Source organism: Rhipicephalus microplus, unplaced genomic scaffold (genome assembly GCF_043290135.1).
Source record: "Rhipicephalus microplus isolate Deutch F79 unplaced genomic scaffold, USDA_Rmic scaffold_14, whole genome shotgun sequence".
NCBI classification, from domain to species: domain Eukaryota; kingdom Metazoa; phylum Arthropoda; class Arachnida; order Ixodida; family Ixodidae; genus Rhipicephalus; species Rhipicephalus microplus.
Window position 1 is genome coordinate 26,747,769 of NW_027464587.1, and position 20,126 is coordinate 26,767,894.

A 20,126-nucleotide genomic window follows, 5' to 3' on the forward strand; every position below is an offset into this window, starting at 1 on the left:
AAACTGCAGACGCGGTTTGCGCTGAGAATCGTGTGGTGTTTTGGGACGATAACAAAAACTTGGGAAATGGAACGTGGCACTATACTTCCAAAAAAGTTATTCTATTTCTGAAAATAGGCCTTAGATTGACGGCGCAAAATGCGCTAACTTTTGGTGCCTCAGCTTTGGGATATGGCCACAGGGATGTTTTCAATGCCGTTCGCGATTATATTCAGGCAACCAAGCGTATACCTTTGTGATCTTCAATCAAAAAATTATTATTTATTACTCCCCAGGGCAAAGTGAAGTAAACGCAGCTGAGTGGTAATCACAACACCAAAAATTTCAAAATTGCTCAACTTGACTTTTCTATTTTTTCTCGTTTGCTCTTTTTTTATGTGGCTTTCCATACATTAGTCATATTATAATACAAATTCATTACACATATTTAAAGTTATCACGGAAAGCTGCACTACACTTTCTTGGCAAATCCCCCCGAGTGGGTATGAGCCATAATCACAGGAAAACAAACAAACAAACAAAGCATGCCAGGAGTGTGTGCCTGTTGTTGAGCGGCAAGGTGTTTCTGTTGAACTCTAACCAAACAGACTCGCACAATAAGTAATGGAATAAAATATTATGACGATGAGTGCACGGAACTGACGAGCTCACAAAATTGGTAGATCCACCCCTTTGGATTCCCTGGTAGCTATGCTCACTAGTATACCGTGGAATTTCAAAAAGATTGCCATCTGCTTGTGTTATTCATGTTTCAGAGAAACATATTAGAGAAAAGTTGTGATCAAGTATAGAAAGAAACTTTAGCACATCATCGCGATGATTTCAAAGACTCTGAATATTAAAGTGAACGAATGAAAATTTGGGGTGTTTATTACGCAGCAATGCTTTCGTTTCATCACACGAGATCATGCCTCTGTTCATGATCGGATTTCAAATGAAGGTTGAGCAGATGGACTGATTATGCAAATATTGCCAGATTGTTCACGTTGGAGATGCGATATGTGCGACTAGTTTCAGTCTTTCTGGCTTTGATGACACAACTTTCGGTCCGGTGGAATCGCCACCCTTTGGTCTTTTTGAAGTCGAGAGCTCGCGCGAAAAGACGCGTGTGTTGAAAATAGAAAAAAAGATCCGGCATGATTGCTACTCGCAAGTTTTATCGCCTTTAGGGGGCACACATGGTGGTTCAATATGGCGCCCACGGAGAGTATCGGAGTCGCTGAACACATGTGCGGCCTCCACTGCAGTGTTTTTTTTTAAATCGAAGCATTTATTAGCGAACATCGGTGACCTTGAGCGTATCTATCTATCTATCTATCTATCTATCTAGCCGCCTGCTGCTTTTAACTCGCCTGGCCGTTTCGATAATGGTATCGATACCAAACTAGGTATGGCATAACATTACTGTATGGAACATATTTGACTAGTCATAACATAAAAATTAGGATATGTGTGTCACGAATGTCATGATTTACATTTTATAGTCTTACAGCTCTCGCGGTGGTTTCGTTTACATGGCATGTTGCAAAACTGGTATGGTATGACATGATTACATGGCGAACACAAGCGACAGACCCTAATGTGAAAATCATGACATGCGTGTCATATAACAACATGACTACATGCGACGCTCATGATGCGCTAGCAGCCGCTTCGCTAGTGTCACACATAACAAATTTGGTATTGCGGTACCTGAATGGATGCTGAAGGTATGTCACTGGTGCAAACAAGATAATCATGAGATGGGTGTCATGTAACAACAAGGCTACATGCCATGCTTATGATGCGCAGGCGGCTGTGCTGCTAGCTTCCATTATACCAAATTTGATATTGTGGGACGTGAATCAATGAAGAAGGTATGACACTGGCGCAAACATGATAAACATGAGATGCGTGTTATGTAACAACATGACTACATGCTACGCTAATGATGCGCTCGCAGTCGTTTCACTAGCTTCACATGTACGAAACTCGGTATTACGCAACACGAACGCACAACATCGGTAAATGACACATCCAAGTATGATAATCAGCAAATGTGTGTCATGTAACAACATGACTACATGCAGCACTCATGATGCGCTCGCGGCCGTTTCACTAGGTTCACATATGCCAAGTGAGGTATTACGTGACGTCAATGTATGACGAGGTATGTGGCTGGTGCAAACATGATAATCATGAGATGCGTGTCTTGTGAGAACATGACTAGATACCACAGTTAAGGCGCCAATACATTTCACCATGACGCGGTACGCGTGCTCGCCGGCGTTCATTTCTTTGCGGCGCGCCGGCGTTGCCACGCCAGGCGCCGGTCCTGCCATATACTCGCAGGCGCACGCCACACTGCGTTGCTTTCACGCATGCGCGTTTTAGCGTGTTCCGCATCCCACTGTCACGAAAAGAGGGAGACGCAGTGTTGTCTGGGTAACCCATCGGCACGAAATGCAGCATGTCACATTTAGCACCAGTTGCCGTCGGGCAGCGCCGACGGCAAACGGCGCGAAAATTGGCGTCACGTGACGTAAATAAATGGCAAGATATATGACTGGTGCAAACATGAAAATCTTGACACGCGTGTCATGTAAGAACATGGCAATATATCATGCTCATAGCGTGCTTGTGGGCGTTTTACTAGCTCCACGTGTAATAAATTTGGTATCACGTGACGTGAATAGGTGACGAAGGTAAACGACACATCCACACACAATAATAATGACACGGAAGTCATGTACAGCATCATTTACTTCCACCTCGTAGCATTGTGCTGATTTTAAAGTGACATATCAACCTTTCTCATTCGTGCTTCGCCTATCATCGATTTCCACTATTTATGGAATTTTCCTTTTTTTTCTTTTTTGCTTCGCTATGGCTCTACTCATTCTGCAGTTTAATATTATGCACTTTCTAGACGCTTCAGAAACTCGTTTACGATGCCTTGTTGATTGCGAAGAGGACCTGAATGCCAAACACATCACTTGTTGTGGCATGGAGGCCTGTAGTGCATCTGTCGTTGGGCAAGGACTCTGCCTGCAGACGTCTCATGTCCGCCAGAATCCACACGAAGTGGAAATATCTGACTCAGAAGGTTCTCTATAGGAATTGTAGCTTGCTCTCCGCCTTCATGCTAGTCGTGTCGGTTCGCAAAAATGTGCCTTTCGTGCACTGACGTTACCACAATGCTGATATTTTTGACGCAATTTTTCAGGAAGTCACAGCTTTGCCGCAGAGGCGAAGCAATGAACGCGGTAGCAACAAATCAGAAGGTCACGTGCCGAATGGCAAGCAGACAAAACGTGCCTCGCGTTTCTCACCCACAAATGACGCACGAAACATACTCACTACAGATTAACGCGAATAAGCGTCTCAGTTTTTACTTTGATATGTCTGAAAAGCGCTCCGTCTTAGCAAATGGAGAGTGTCCAACGACTTCAGTGCCCTTTGTGGGCCTGATAACTACAACAGAAACGTTCTAGCGAAAGCGCGACGCCAGACAAGACGTACATGCACATACCATGAGAGCCGCTGCCGCACTGCTACTCCGATACTCTTTGAAAAAATTACGTGGGCAACCGTGGGGTGGCGTGACAATCTACGGAACTTGCAACCAGCGAGGCTGGTGGCAATGCCGGCGTTTCGAAAGCGTTGCATTTCCCACTCGCAAAAAACAAGTCATTCGGCCACTTCATTTGCTAGTGTGCCTTCGGCGCGTTTCATCAGTCCCGGGGTGCTATTCTGAACATTGTCGAATACCGCCATGTTGTCAGATTCTGCCATTTATCAATGCTAATTAGCCAAGTGAGCTGCTACGACCTCTCTGATTGGCCTAAAATGCCGCCATTACAAAGTTTGACAATATGGTGGAATCAGACAGTGTTCAGAATAACAACCCTTATTTCGAAATGAAGTTGTGATGTGGTGAGCAGCCACGAATGAAATCTGCAGAAAGAAGGCGTCGACACAGTGAGTGAATATGAAAAGAAAGTGCTTCGTTAGTGGTTCCCGGTCAGGTTAACCTACGTGCAAAGAATCTAACATTATCTAATGTTTTTTTCTGATCCAGAACTCTTAACAGCATGCACTCTAACACTTTTCCAGGAAGGAACATCCGCTCAGCACAAAGGATGCAGTCGGCGGCAAACACTCAACTGATAAGATGATTTGTCTTGAATGTGAATGAATAGTTTTCGCTGAGCGAACAGTTGTTTGATATTTAAGGAACACAGTGGTACGTGCAATAAATAGTGTATTTTTGTTACAGGCGTACTGAGCTTTTTCTTACTGTATTATATTTTGCATTCACTGCTTTTGTGAGCAATTTTCGAGTGGCATTCCGGAAAGGTCCGCTGATTGTTCAATGTGAAAAAAGAACTACTGTAATCCTTTTTCCGAGCATGGTAAGAAGGGATGGTGAAATAAGCGAGAAGGTGTGTGCAGGGTCCCCCGCAAACTTGTCTCCTAGCAGGTATTCACACGGTCGTGAACAATCTGTCATATATTTATCATTAAAACCACGAACATATAATTTGGCGCAGCACCGTACGGTATCTATGTATTTATTGCACGCTAGAAAATTTGTCAAGGTATCTAAGTGGTTGCTTCTCTTTCTACGAGCAGTCACGTGGTCTTATTCGCTTTGGTCATCATCAAAAACATATGCATCCCCACACGCGTTCGCACGCTACGCAGATTCAGCTTGCCGATACGAACTAGCGCATTTTAAATAAAAACCGCTTGATATAAAATTTTGGCAAGCATGTCAGTTATGTGCATATCTGTTACGCGCCAAGCAATATTCTGTTCACAAGACGTGCGAGAACCACTTCAAATGTCAGCAGGCGTTCTATAGAGAGGCATTTAAATCAAGCTCTCCAGGTGACGGAAACTCCCGCCATGCTTGCAGACAACAGTAATAAGTTTTCACTCTCTAGCACGAATAACACTCCTGTGATTTTTAATGCACATTTCCCGCGAGGAACCAGTTGTTATAGCAACGTCTCTTTCTGTCTTCAAGTTTCGTCTACTCGCCGATAGGCACGCTGCCGACACTGCTCCGATGGACGCGCGTGCTGTTATTTTATGTGGTCGATCGCGTCTCGCAAGTGTCTCCACCTGAAATGTTTGTATCTTACACCACGGCCCAAATACGCATCGTGCCCCGCCGCGGTGGTCTAGTGGCTGAGGTACTCGGCTGCTGACCCGCAGGGCGCGGGTTCGAATCCCAGCTGCGGCGGCTGCATTTCCGATGGAGGCGGAAATGTTGTAGGCCCGTGTGCTCAGATTAGGGTGCACGTTAAAGAACCCCAGGTGGTCTAAATTTCCGGAGCCCTCCACTACGGCGTCTCTCATAATCATATAGTGGTTTTGGGACGTTAAACCCCAAATATCAAATACGCATCGGCCACTCAATATCGTTGGGACGAGTGCATACGCATCCCCGAAGTCAGGAGATATGCCCTACACGTGCGCCTTGTTCCCACCAGCATGACACGTGACGACCGCAGCGGTAGATAACTTGCTCAGGCGGAGGCAGTGTCCCGCCATTATGGGAACACAGAATTTATTACGTCGATGCCTCCGGTACTCGCTATGGGGATGGTACACGGCAACAGTACACGTCACCTAAGCATCGCGGTGAATGGCTGAACTTTCACAGCTCAAAACAACACAAAAGAAACAAGTCGCTGTCGTTCTGCCGCAGACCGCACCTCATGCGACATCACAGACTCGAGAGGGGCCTGCAGAAACATTGAACAGGGGCACGTTCCTCAACCCGCCTATCACATTTTTCAATGTAGCCGTTAAGTCGGCACCCTCGCGTCTCGTAGGGTCATATGGGTTTCAGATCACATGGACCGCAAAGGCAACAAAATGGCTCACGCCACTGCCCGCGCGCTCACTCTCCAGAAAACGCCTTTCGACCATTCCGAAGTTAATCCAAAATTATATCCGGCCTTCACTCTTCGAGAGATTATTCAATTCTACCAATCAGGCTATGCAATTTACACTAAGTCCTGTAAGAGCCTTAGAAAGGCCGAGAAGCGTGCACGCCTTGGCCTTTACAACAATATGCTGCTGTGCTCGGCAGCACTAAAATCCTGCCTGCACAGGAAAATGCCCACGTTGTGCGGAGATATGATAGAGTGCACGCATTTGAAAGTGCGTGCCGTGAAACAAGTTAGAAAACAATGAAGAAAAGTTGGCACGGGCAAGAGATAACCAACAATAAACAGCCAAAGTGCCAATAGGAAGCAGTGATGCTTCGATGCGCGCGAAGACAGAAGAAAAAGACGTAGTCGCAGCGTTGGCAGCAAAAGAAGTAGGACCATGTGTGAGTGCTGTTGGGTTTCGGATCCGAGCGAAGACATCGCTGCTTTCTATCGGCGGCCTCTATTTTCAGCGATAACGGCTGCTTCTGGCCGCGCGTCACTCGTGCGCTGCGGCTGCACTGACGTTCCCGTGCTCGTGGACAGGTCTGAGCCATCGGGCTTCGGGCTCGAGGTAACACAAGGCTGCGTGGCAGGGGCTCTACTTCAGAAGCCACACTTCAAATGCGGCATCAACTGGTCCAACGTCTACCGGCCGCATAGGAAGGCTGCTGATGGAGCGGGTCATGTAGCTGCACTACGACGGCTGCATCAACATCCGTGTGTCGCGCCCAGGCGTCCAGTCACCGACGTTGGTGAGACCCCGCTACTTCTCTACTCTCCGTGACTTACCTTGCCGTAGGAACTGTGTATTGTACTCAAACGATTAGGAACTCAACTATAACAACTGCATCTCATAGTTTGTTTTATCTAAGGGTAGTATTGGTCGTTGTTATTTTAATATTTCGTTTCATTGGATTACGTACTCTCGTGTGACTTAAATGAATGTTTGTTCTAAACGGGCTCGTCCTTCAGGGAGTGTTCTGGGGCAGAACCTCGGTCCTTCGTGGAGTGTTCTGAGGCAGCACCTCGGTCTTCCAAGTGGTTATTAGGATCTGTGCGTTCTGCTAAGCCAAACCTCAACTTAACAGGCGGAGTTATGGAAGCGAAGAAGCTGCGGAAACATACGTTCTATTTCCTCCCTGGAGTACATATGACAGCGACGTCGTCAGCTTCTTTAGCTTGCGGCACAGTGTCTCAGAGACGACGGTAACAGCGGCTACTGTGTCAACAAGTGCCTTTGTGGCGGTTCCTTCGACATCGACGTCAATAAAATTTCGCGGCGACACACATGGAGCCCTTGCGCAGTTCGACTTGCCTGCAACTCTTGCCTCTGGAGCTGAAGCAATCCATATCCCTCCACCGTAGTGGAGCGGCAATGCATGAAGCACAGAAAGTATCGTCGAGAAGATGGCGATCGGGCACAGGAGTAGAAGGGGCGGTTATCCGAGATGCGAAGTGGTGGTGTTCTTAGCGACGAGGTATTGGCATGGTGATCGCGTTGAGAAGGATGGTAGGTTGTGGCGGCAGTGGGGAGCGACGTGGCAAGCGACACCACAGGTGAAGCAGATGGGCCTGTTGTCCGGCGTTCGCCACACGTCTGGGCGGCGGAATAACGAGGGCGAAGGCCCTGCGAAGTCAAGCGGCACTGCAGAATTTATGGTCAGTGGTGAGGTGGTGTTGGCATCTTAGGACAGTCATAGGATGAAGGCTGTTGAGGGGGGGCGAGAGGCAATGGCAGCGCAAGTAAGCGGCGCAGAGGAAGAGCTCTGTCTGATTGATGGCTTCCTAGAGTGCAGTCTCGACTTCCCCTTTGCTATCTCCGGGACACCAGATGATATTATCACCAGCGTAAAGCGTATGGTTGATGCCCTTTACGTTAGATAGCAGTGTAGACAACTTGCATATAGGGATGTTAAAACGAAGCGGAAATATCACAGCTCCTTCCGGCGTGCCTTTAGGGCCCAGTGCTAAGGGAGAGGACTTGGGTCTCCGATATTGAGCGTGGCCTTCCTAGATTTGAGAAAGGAGCTGACGTATCTGTGGAAGGCTTCGCCTAGTCCAAGGTGTGAAATGGAGTTTAAGATGTGCGCGTGAGAGATGTTGTCAAGCGCTTTTTCCAATCAAGACCCAGGATGCCTCTTACGCCCCTTGTGTTCACGTCTATGATTTGATGTTTGAGCAGCTTCATTGTGTCCTGTGCGCACAAGGACGGACGAAACCCAACCACGTTGTAAGGAAAAAGACCTTTATTCTCGATGTACTTAGAAACACGGTTGTAAATGACGTGCTCCGCCACCTTGCCGACACAAGACGTTAGCGATATGAGCCTTATATTGCCTAAACCTGGAGGTCGCCCCGGCTTGGAAATGAAGACAACCGATGCTTTTTTTCAAGAGTCTGCGACAGAACCTTCTCTCCATATGCGATTGATTTCATCGGTAAGGAAATTGATGGATTCGTCTTTCAGGTTCCTGAGGGCCTTGTTCTAGATGCTATCCGGCCCCGGAGCTGATTGTCCATTAAAGTTTTGAAGAACTTCCAAAGGTCGCTGGTGGTAAAAGGCTCTCCGAGCTCATTGCACGGGGGTCCAGTGTAAGACTGATAGTCTGAACAGCTCGAGGAGCCTATGGGTAAATATCTGTGAGCCAAACCATCCAGTATAGCGTCTTCAGAATCAAACAAGGTTGCGGCTTGTATCAGTTTAGCAATGGCTTGCCTTTGATTACGCTTGGAATTCGACTCGTGCAAAGGTGCTTAAGCAAATTCCATCTCTCTCCTATTTTCATTTGGCCATCAACCGACTTGCACACCTCATCCCACTGCTGCCTAGAGAGGTTTTGGCAGTGGTCCTTGATGGTTCGGTCAAGTTCTGCAATTTTCTTGCGGAGCTGACGATTGAGTGTCTGCCCCTTCCAGCTATTCAGTAACACTTTCTCGGCCTCTAGGAGGTGCGCAAGGCGGCTGTCCATTCTATCCGTTTTCAAATCTGTGTGTATCTTTTTTGTCATCTCACCAACGTCTCCCTTGAGCTCTTTGACTCATTGATCCAGGCTGGGATTCAGTCTTCAGCTTGCGCGCGTTCTTTTCTAATAAGCCGGAAGTAATCCCTATCTGTGAAACGAAACTCTCTTACGGGTTTGCCCTTTACACTGATATAGGTAGCTAAGACAATGTGGTCACTACCCAGATCCGCGTTCAAGTTGTGCCAAGTAGCAGAATCAACATTTTTAACAAAGGTAACATCCAGCGTCGTGTCCCTCGTGCAGGAGGTACCCATCCTAGTTGTAAGTGCTGGGTCCATGGCCAGGGTGAGGTTCAAGTTCGCCGCTGCTTGCCACAAATTCTCGCCTTTACGGGATGACCGCAGATAACCCCAACCCGGATGAAGAGCGTTGAAATCACCCGCCATCACAAGCGGGGAGATACCGGCCCTGGCGGCAGCCCTACTCAAGAGCGCCGCGAACCTTTGTTTCGAGTCATTTGGTGAACTATAAATATGCAGAATGAAAACGCTACTCTTTAAATGACCCCCCGGATTTATTTCGACCAATGATCGAGTGTTCCACTTTACTACTGTTCATAGAAAGATCATGCAAGATATAGGTGTATCCCTCAGATACGAGCGTGCAAATGCCCCTTCGTCCGGCTCCATAAAGAGCGTGAGTTGTGTAACGCGGCAGAATGACAGAATCCAAAAGCGTCTCTAGAAGCAAAAGGACGTGCGGCTTTTCAGAGTGAGAACGAATGAACTGCTGAAGAAGTGCCTTTTTGCGGGTAAACCCCCCGCAGTTCCACAGCCGAATCCTGAACTCTTTAGGTGGACGCGCCATGGTTAGGCTCGAGAGATATGTGCCTGCGTCCGAGCACGTTGACTTTAGCGTCCAACGCACAGAAGTTAGCGTCCAACGTATTGACCTTGGCATCGAGTGCGTTGAACTTGTCCGCCAAGGTATCGACCTTAACATGAACCAATGCGACTGTTTGGCTAAGCGACCTAAACATGTCTCTGATCTCTGTTTTAAAACTATGCAGTTCCTCATCAAAAGCGGGCCTCGTGTAAGCTCTCTTTTTGGCTGGACGGACAGTACACTGCACTTTCATGCGTGTTTCGACGGGCGTCTCCGCGGGTTTTTCTATGGGCGTTTCCATGGCCATTTCTATAGGTATTTCCACGGGCGTTTCCATAGGCGTTTAAATAGGCGTTTCAAGTCTAGTGACCTGAGGAGGTTGTGGAGCCTCACTCTTAGCGTTGTTAGCATTCTTAAGTGCAGCTATCTCGTCTCAAAATTGCGTGATCGCCTCCTTGAGGGCAGCGTTCTCCCTTTCCAGCTGAATAATTCTCATTGTTCTGCTCTGGCAGTATGCCCCCGTTACCTGTTTCTGGGATCCTTTGACGCACTCGGCCCACTCGGTCGCTGTGGCAGCAGGCACCTGAATGCTGACGGCCGGGCCACGTGATCAGGAACAGCTCCGGGACTGGGAACGGCTTGTGGATCGCGGACCGCTTCTGTATCGGGAGCGCCCCCTCGAGCTCCTGACTGGGACCTGGACTTGTTGGCTGATTCGGACAGGTGACGTATCGGTGTGAAGTTCTTGTCAAAGTCGCGTCTCTCTTCTGTGCTGTCTGACGATGTGGAAATCTCGAATCTTTGTTTACTGGTTCTGTCGGCCGTTGAATGAGGCCCTCCACAGAAGGCGCACTTCGGTGAGCAAACGTGGTGGTCGCCAGGAGAGGTCATTCCGCAACCTCGACAGATAACATTTCTTGGAGTGGGGCACACGTCGGCTCTGTGGCCGAGTCTACCACAGGTATAGCAGATACCCGTCTGCCGCCGGTAGAGGGTGCACTTGACTATGCTGGTCCCCATAACCGGCTAATGTTAAAAATACATCACCTCAGCCTCGACCAGAAAACGACTGCATGGATACAAGAATTTCTAAACAACAGGTCTCAGTCAGTTAAACTTAACAACTACATATCTCATCCTACCCGAGTAACATCTGGTGTGCCACAAGGCAGTGTGCTGGGTCCTCTTCTCTTTTTAGTATACATTAATGACATTGCATCTAACATAAGTTCATCAATTCGTCTTTTCGCGGACGATCGCGTTGTTTATAGGAAATTAACTTGCACAGATGACGTTGCAGAACTACAACAGGATCTTACCAGGTTAGGGGAATGGTGCAGCAAATGGCAAATGGAAATTAATGTCGAAAAAACCAAGAACTCAATGTTTACTAATGTCACTTTTGCATGCTATAGCTCTTGTAAAATAAACGATTCGATAATAAAAAAAGTCACGTCATTCAAGTATCTGGGCGTAATACTCACTTCAGATCTAAGCTGGACTGCTCACATAGAGTATACTACTAATAAGGCTCTCAAGAAACTCGGCCTCTTTAAACGTCGCTTGCATTTCACTAATAAGGACACAAGACTGCGCGCTTTCAATTCATTGATTCGGCCATCCCTAGAATACGCTTCAATCATATGGCATCCTCACCAAATCGGTCTTACTAACGTGCTCGAAATGGTACAGAATAAAGCTGCTCGGTTCTTCTCATCATCCTACTCGCGTTACATAAGTGTTTTTTTACTAAAATCGGACCTTGGCCTTACCACACTTGCCATGCGCAGGCGACTTATTGGACTATCGTTCTTTCACTCACTTTATCACAGCAACTCATCCTTCGCCCAGTCTCATATGTTTCCAGCCCCTCATACTTCATCCCGCCTTGATCATGCGCACAAGGTGGCCCCCATTTTTGCTAGGACCAAGAAGTTTCAAAATTCGCCATTATCATTATGCATAACCGAGTGGAATTCTCTTCCACCTAACATCGCCGAAATAACAGATCCTTCCATATTTAACTCCATGCTTCAGGGCTATTTGCATAGTGAAAAACATGGCTGACCTGTGTCTGATTGCCCTCGTTTCGTCTGCTGTTTTTGCTCCCGATACTTATTCAGTGTTCTTCGATGTAATTTTCTTAAGTGTTTTCATTATTATTGTACTAATGAATATGTACTCGATTAATGTTGGTGAACGTACTTGACTTGATGCTGTGATTCGATGTACTCGCTGTTTCCTTTTTATTGTTACTTTTTGGGATTCTGTTTTCCGTTCATGCTGCTTGAAATGTATGTATTCACTTAAATCCCCCCCCCCCTATGTAATGCCCAATTGGGCCTTTAGGGTATTTAAATAAATAAATATTGTCACGTAATACAAGAGGGGGAACACACACAATGATTTATTGAGGGCGAACTTGTGCCAAGAAAAGTAGCTATGTCACAAAGAAGAGTCTGCTAAAAGTGTTCCGCCTACGTGTCCCTTTCTGAACAACTACTCCGTCAGTCTTCCCGGCTTGTGCTCGTACACCAGAGGCATGCGCTGCTCTGCCCAAGATGCGTGAGCAGGCGCGAGGCACACTAGACACCCACATAGCGTCTAGTTGGTTGCGAGGCACTGTAGACGCTCACATACCGTCTCGTTGGTTGCGAGGCACTGTAGATGCTCACATAGCGTCCCGTTGGTCCTCTTTGTAAAATAATTAGTAGGAGCAATCTCTGTGGCAATACGACGTAATTTGCGACTCGAAGTCCTTCGAAGAGGATAACGACTGTGGTAGAGTTCTTGATTCGCCGCACTTCCAGAACAGTGGGATTCCTCGGTTGAATAAGAAGTCTTCTGAGCTCTTCGTCGTCAATTTCCATATCGATGTTTTTGATGATGCCCTTGCATGTGTTGTCGGGCGCAGCAATGTAACAGCTAACCTCGTATCTTGTGTTATTAACGGTGATGGCCTCTAGACTAGCATAGGCCTTGGAGTTGGCTTGCGATGGCGTACTAATCACAGCAATGTTCTGCATAGCGTAAGAACAAATGATGTCTTCTCTAATATCCGCAGCGGAGAGACGCGCCGCTGTCGCGAGGGCTTGAGAAATCCGGACGTTACTGGTATTCTTATTGTTCAGGCCTCCCCGAGGCCTAACAATGATTCGAAAATGCTCCCTTGGTAGATGAGGCAGCCTTGACGCGTTAGCGAGGCGTTTCTTCACGTTGGCGGGAGATTGGGTGCCAGCATTCTTGCCGTGTGGTGGGCCTTGAACTTCATCGCCCGCCATGGGTGCTTTAGTTGACTTACGCTTAGAAAGCGCCGTTGTCCATCCAGAACACTGGAATTCTTCGGGAGAAATGTCCTCCCCTTGCACAGTGACTTGCATAGCCATCTTGATAGCTCAAAGACGCTAAGCCTAGCGTTAGGCTGAGCTAAGCCTAACCTTAGGCCTAGCAACCCACGGTGTGGTTGAGCAACAAAGTCCTTCAAAACTCGGTAAAAGATCCAACCACCGTGACAAAATTGTTTCCACGTGGTCCTCAAGACTTCAGGTGTCGACTGGAGCAAAAGGCATCATACACATAGCTAACATTCACAGAAAAAAGGGTTAATAAGCAGGAGCTGATGTTTAGACGACCGCATGAATCGGCGCCCTCTAGCGTCTCCGCGGCACATGGGAGTACAGAATACAAAGCAGCTTCACAGTACCGATTTGTCCTTGCGCATCCTCACGAGTACACTATTCTAGACCCTGAAGTAATCTCGAAAATACTTCATGTGAAGGAACCTCTGCTACTTCAGAAAGCAACCTATTATACCACGCTATTGTCCAGTGAAAAGATGACATTTATGTGCGTCAGCGTGGCAGCTTATTCCCCTTATCCTATTGGCATAATCTAGTCCCTCTGAAACGTGGTCTGGTTTGCAAAAGTATCGTGAGGGGTCCAGACTTGTTGCGTTGTGGAAAAGTTTCAAGCTCCTATATTTCATTCGCTTGTTTAGAAGTTCCCAACGAGCTTTTTTTTGCTTTTAAATCAATGAAATATCTGGTAAAATTGAAGCAGACAAACCGAACAGCCATGGTTTTAACTGCATTAAGGAGAAGCATCCGTCCACTGCTACATGTCTCTCTTTGTTCTCACTCTCAATAAAAGATTTTTTGGGACTCATTTAAGAAAGACAACACCTTTCATCCGTTTCAAGAATTGTTCGTACACTGTGTTCCACGCAGCATAGAGTCATCTGGTGGCACTTTTGGTTAATCAGACGGGTGACAAAGCGGCAGGCATTGCTTATACGTTTAAACAAGCGCGACTTGGGCCAAAACTTGGCGGACGTGCGAGGCGAGGCGGCGTCGACCCTTTCAATGGAGGACCGCATTCTGAATGGTGGCGAGGTCCTCGAGGCCCTCTAGGGGTTTTAGCTGAGGCGATATTAGGCTGCTCCTACAGAAGGCTTCAAAGACTACAAATTATGGCCTCTGAGATGGCATGCGAATACCGCGTGCTTGCTTACGGAGGCCATGTACTAAGCGGTCCTTTTGTTGAACAATATAACTGCCAGATGGCGCTCGTGTCCCCCGTAGTGGCTCTAGAATCCAATGCACTGAATTGGTCGGGAAGAACCATGGCCTCCCAAACTTCAGGTGCATGGCGTGTTTCTCTCCAGCCGTGCCAATCGCACGGAGAAAACGTTTCCAGAGGTGGGCGTGGCCCGCTCTTTGCTGCGCACCGCGACGCTCCCACAGGGTATAGAAAAGGCTGCCATGCTGTTGGCGTAGCTTGCATGTAGCGTGAAAAAAAAAACATTTTTGTTCTTTCATATAAGCTCGAGCCCATTTAGATATGTTGGGCAAAGGCGTACGAAAAGCAAAGTGAATGTTGGGGCCTATATATTTTCAAATGAGCTTTGTTTTTCTGTAGATTCGAGCTGCCCATACTAGAGCACTTATAATTGCGAGGCCTCTGCTGAGATCCACGTGTGCTGGAAACTTACTGTGCTTCGAGGATTGCGGGCTGTATAGTAGGGGGAGGCACTGGCGAGGGAAACACAACTTGGGGCCGGATTCACAAAACTCGCTTACGAAAACATTTTTGCGCAACAGTAAGTTTGTTGTGTAAGTTGATTCTCGAAATGAAAAGAAAACGTCGTAAGACGCCATCGTTGTCATATCGGCCGCTGCAATAAAGCGTGCTGTGACTGCCCGGGAACATGTCAGCGATGGTGATGCAGTTGCTATATATGCTTACGTCACCGAAAAGTTCTCGTAAGTGGATTCACGAAGCAAAATTTTGCGTAAAAACAGCGTGGCTAAGAAAATATCCTAATAGTGGTCTGGACCACTTTTAGGAACAATGTGGCTGCTTAGAACCTGCCGCTGCGGCGGTATACTTGGGTGCCCTGGCTGGTTTTGAGTCGATTCACACTCATGAAAGGCTGCCTGATGACTGCAAATGCGTTATTTCTTTCGGCGCTTTAAGTTTCGTGTGGTGTTTCCCTTGTACACAGTGGGTGGTATTGAAAACCACCGTCGAGCAATAAGTTTGAAGTCGCAGTAATTGAAGAATCCTATTGGCCGTCGATGGCATAAAATTATGCATGTAAAGATTTGTGGTTGGATGAAAACCAATGTGCTACGTGAATGGTCAGTGCATTAGAACGTGGCACGGCATAGGATCAACCCTATTTGTTATGTTGTGTTACGCCCCATCTCATCTAAATAAAAGTACGACTTCAGATCCTCACCTCATTGATGGAAATTACCACCAAAGAGGTTAATGGGAGCACATTCTTAGCACGCTATTGGAAATAAAAAAGAGAGCAACTTTCTGTTGAGTGGTTCATAAAGCTTGTGCTCTAGTGCACATCGATTGGCTCTAACTGTCCAATGGGTGCGATCTTTGAAATACAGCTGTCGATACACTTTGGGAGGATGTGGGACGGCGCGTACTTTGTGAACAGAAGCGTATTATAGGTGCGCGTGATTACAAATGGAACTACAAACTAATCACGCATTTTCACCTTCACTGTTCAGAAACTGATATAGACCGTGATATTATGGCAAGCAGTCGGGATAAAATGACCCTAGTAACTTTAAACGACACCGAAAATATGCATACCTTCCCGATTCTGGAGCAAACCTTGGCTAAATCTGCCCCTGCAACAATTAGCAGCCGTTTAACAAGGCGCAGTAACATCATTTAAACGTAGAGCGAGCCACTGACATGTATTTTGTGCGACACAGCGACCACTTGACCTGGGAATAATTGCGCTGCGAAAACAAATCCCCCGTCGCATGCTCTGATCGAAACCGACGATAAACGCGAGCAGACGACGGCTTGGCCGACAGGCACAGCTTGTGATTGGTTGTGAAGCAATACCCTCAACATCAGCTCCCTCCGTGACGTTTCCAAAACACTTCTGTCATCTGGCACGCCTGTCGTGTTCGTCATATCACCCCCCTCGCACATTAGAGCAAATTTCGTCACGAAGTGAAAAATGCGCAAGTACTTTCTAAGAGCTCTTTTACGTGTTGCGAAGTTGCGAAAACAACATGGCATCGTAAACAGCATATTGGTCAGTGCGAATTTTAGCGAACGCTTCTCGCGTGAGTTACTTCAGCGTTCGACCAGATGCGTTGTGATTACGGCAGCTCTTTCGGTACATGTTAGCAGTGTGGAAAGCTGCGGCAGTGCAGTGGTGTACGGTGAAGCGCAGAGAAGCCTGTGGGTCAGTGTGTTTATCAAGCGGGGGTCGGCGCCGGTGTATCGACGGACACTATAGCACTCGAGAAGCCTGCAATGTGTGTTTGGGGGCCGGTAACAGTTCTTTCGCTTGACTTTCCAGTCTCTCAGTTGGGTGCTGTGCGATATTTCGGATTGGCAGCGTTTTGGCACGTTACTTAAGTGACCCCAAGTACGTACGGAAACGTATGAACTACGCGTTGTGTTCAGTTCTTGCTTCACCACTTGTTAGCCCGTACGCTTCCATTTTCTTTTGAGCAATCTAGTGTTCGGGAGTGAAACAATGTTCGTTGTGAACAGTGGTGCTGTGTTAACGTTTCCATGACTTGTGAAGAAGCTGTGCTCATGTGACGAAAAATTTCAAGACAGCGTTGATAACTGTTTTGCCCTGCAAAGTTGCGGTGGTAGAGCTTGGCGCTTTTGTTTGTTAACTCGTCACTTTTTTTGTGATCACCATAGTCCTACCACTGTGATTTGAAGAACCGAAGTTGTTAGATGCTACATTTTGTTGTGAATCATGTTACATTGCCAGCACGCCTAGACTATGCTTCGGTAAGAACTTGAGAGTTTTATGTGGCAGCGAGAGCCCGTGAACGTCAAGCTTTCCTCCGGCACCTAGAAAGAGCACAGATTTCACCAGTGCCTTGCTCGGTATGAAGTTGTAGGCCAGTACCGGCAAACTACAAGTTTCCGAGTTCGTCTGGACATCGTTTTCTACGGCACTAGAACCTTGACAACAGCCGGTCATGGCCAGTTCTCACACTATATCAATGAACGGGCACGCCTGGCCAGCCCTTCATTGCTTTCATCGGCAGCTTCAAGTCTGCAAATGTCCTTTGCCTGTTGGCCCTAGAGCACACTTGGTTCTTCATGACACTGACGGCTACTAAATGCTGCCATCGGTGAGTTGACCTTGCAGAACTAAATTTGTTGCTGTTCACGCAGTACTATAACATGTGCAAGTTTTTAAGCCCTTCAGATGTAATATTTCCCTATGTTGAGTTCAAGCATGAAAAATTTACTTCTACTGTTGTATACATACATATATTATGTAGACGCGGGCCAACACTTCAGAAGTTTTTTTGGGATTTGATATAAGTGAGCTCTTCTCAAGAAACACGAAACGTCGTATAAACTTCTCGAAATGACTAGAAAGGTATGCGGACGCTAGGTATAATATTTGACGTTCAATGAACGTTTTTCAAATAAATTTTTTTGGAAGACGTTGAGAAAACGCTCTTTACAAGAAGTCTTTTTTAAAACGTTTACTAAAAGTTGTTTTCTAGAACTTGTGCAATTTTTTTGATCAAGACTCGATTGTCCATGCGATATATTGCATGGACAATCGAGTCTTGATCAAGCAAACACCCTGCATATATGTCGAGTGTTTTCTACGTTTCTTTCTTTTTTTTGATCAAAATAATTTTCGGATTAAATATTTATGTAGTATATATTTAGCATATTTTACCTTAGTTATATGTAATAACTAAGCTCTGTAGTCAGCATTAGGAAATTAAGATGCGGAAATGTGGTGTGCACCTGCGTGACTAAAACAATTTTACTTGTCGGGACGTGTTTACCCGCCGCTCAGTCGCCTTTCGAAGGAGGGAATTTGACTCGATTTCTCTCGTGTTTTAAAAGTGTGCTCGCGGTTTGTGTTCGTGTTTTTGTGTTGTGCTAATGCTGCTGATTACGAAGATGCACTATGCTCAAGCGAAGACGAATGGCTTCGTATCGTGGAGCACTCGCCAGGTATGTACCACAGTGCTGCAGTCGGCGCTTTGTTATCACTGCATTCACCACGTTTTTCCTACCATGTGCACGATAAGTGAGCTTTTCTTTACGTGGGGACCCAGTTTTTTTATAGTATTTAAGTAGTGTAAAGGCAAAGTTCAACAGCTATAATATTGTTATACGTTATGACTACTATCAGATAAGTTTATTCCTTGCGAGTGGCTGAATGTATGCCGGTGTGTGCATCCGCGCCGGCACGCGTCTTTGTAAACTACCCTGATACTCGAGTTGAAGCGTGTTCACGTGCAGCCTGTTGCATCGTCTGAGGTATGGCTCGCAAAGGTTGCAATCATGCTTAGGTGTTCGTGCAAGTCATTTAGTAAAAATCGAACTTGTGGTATACACCAGCAACATAGATTGCCTCATGCGGCCTGATCCGTGCATTTTAAGCCATTCGTGTACCCTGAACTGTATTTTAGAAAAAATAATTCATAGCTAAATGGGGCAAAATTGCTGTACCTTACTGTGCGAGCACTATTTCAGTCATTAGTTCATGCGTACTAGCACCATCAATTTTACTCTGCTTGTTTTCACTATGCTTAGAGTTTGTTTTGGTTTATTAAATATTTTGTGCATCTGGCCTAACCTTGGTGTTGAAACTTTGCTAAACACTTTTGCGTGTACGAACATTAGGAATAGTTTAGAGCACCACCTACAATGAAATTTTCTGATTAGCGACAAGCGTAGCAGTACATTGGGGAAGTAAATTCTCTAAGCATGCGCTACAGATGTTGACGGAATGTGCGGTATATGCAGAATGAATAATTTATTTAGCACTCAAAACTCGCAATGTTATAAATCATGGTAAGCACGCATAAGTCATGCACGTATTGCTCGTAAATGTAAAATTGGACTCCGTATTTATTTCAGAGTAATAAGTATAGACTACAAGTTTTCAAGCTATTGACACTGAAGGAAACATACAAATTCAGAAATCTGTTTCATGAAATCTTATTGCTAAATTGAGGTCAATAGCTTCCAAGATTCTGGTTCCCAGAGATTGTTACAGAAGCCTGCATGCTTTATTTTAATTGTGTGTGGTTCAAGGGGGGTGCCTCGTACGTCTTAGTATTTCCCCATTTTTTTATTAGACAGCTTGTGATGCTTCAGTGAGGAGTACTGCCTTTTTAGCCAACCAGAATCATTGAAACTGGAGATCATAATTTGGCAGTACACAATAGTAATTTAGTTACACCAATTTCTGACATTATAGGTAAAATCGCCCAGTGTGAGCAGCCTGAAAAAAACTACAATATTTGTATTTGAAATCAAATGCATACTCAATATTATAAGCTACCTGCAGTGGATAAGTGGGATAACATAACTTTAATGTTTCCGCACTGAAGGTTCTACCACAAATACCCCTCAATCGGGGCAAACACAGTTTTCTTGCTTCTTTCAGGCGAGAGTGTTCTTATCATCAGCGCCCGTGTTTGGAGGCATTGCTGCGACGCGCAGGCTTAGAAGCGGTGCAGAAGCGTTTCGCCACACCACCACCCCACGCAGATAGGAGCCGTCAGGGTTGAAGAGGTTTGGGCACCCGCACCGGGCGTCCAAGGCGGGTGGTGTAGGGTGCGAGCCTAGGCGTTGCGGGCTTATGATGGCGAATTACGGGAGGCGTGCGGGAGTTGGTAGGCTTCTAGGAAAGGATGTATGATAGCTTTAGGCGGTCGATAGAAACTCGTACATTCTTTCCACTGATTTTCAGGGTGAATGTTTTGTCGTCACGACAGATGACTTTGTAAGGTCTGGAGTAAGGCGGCTGGAAAGATGCGCATGCGGTGTCGTCGCGGAGAAAGGCATGCGAGCATGTTGCCAG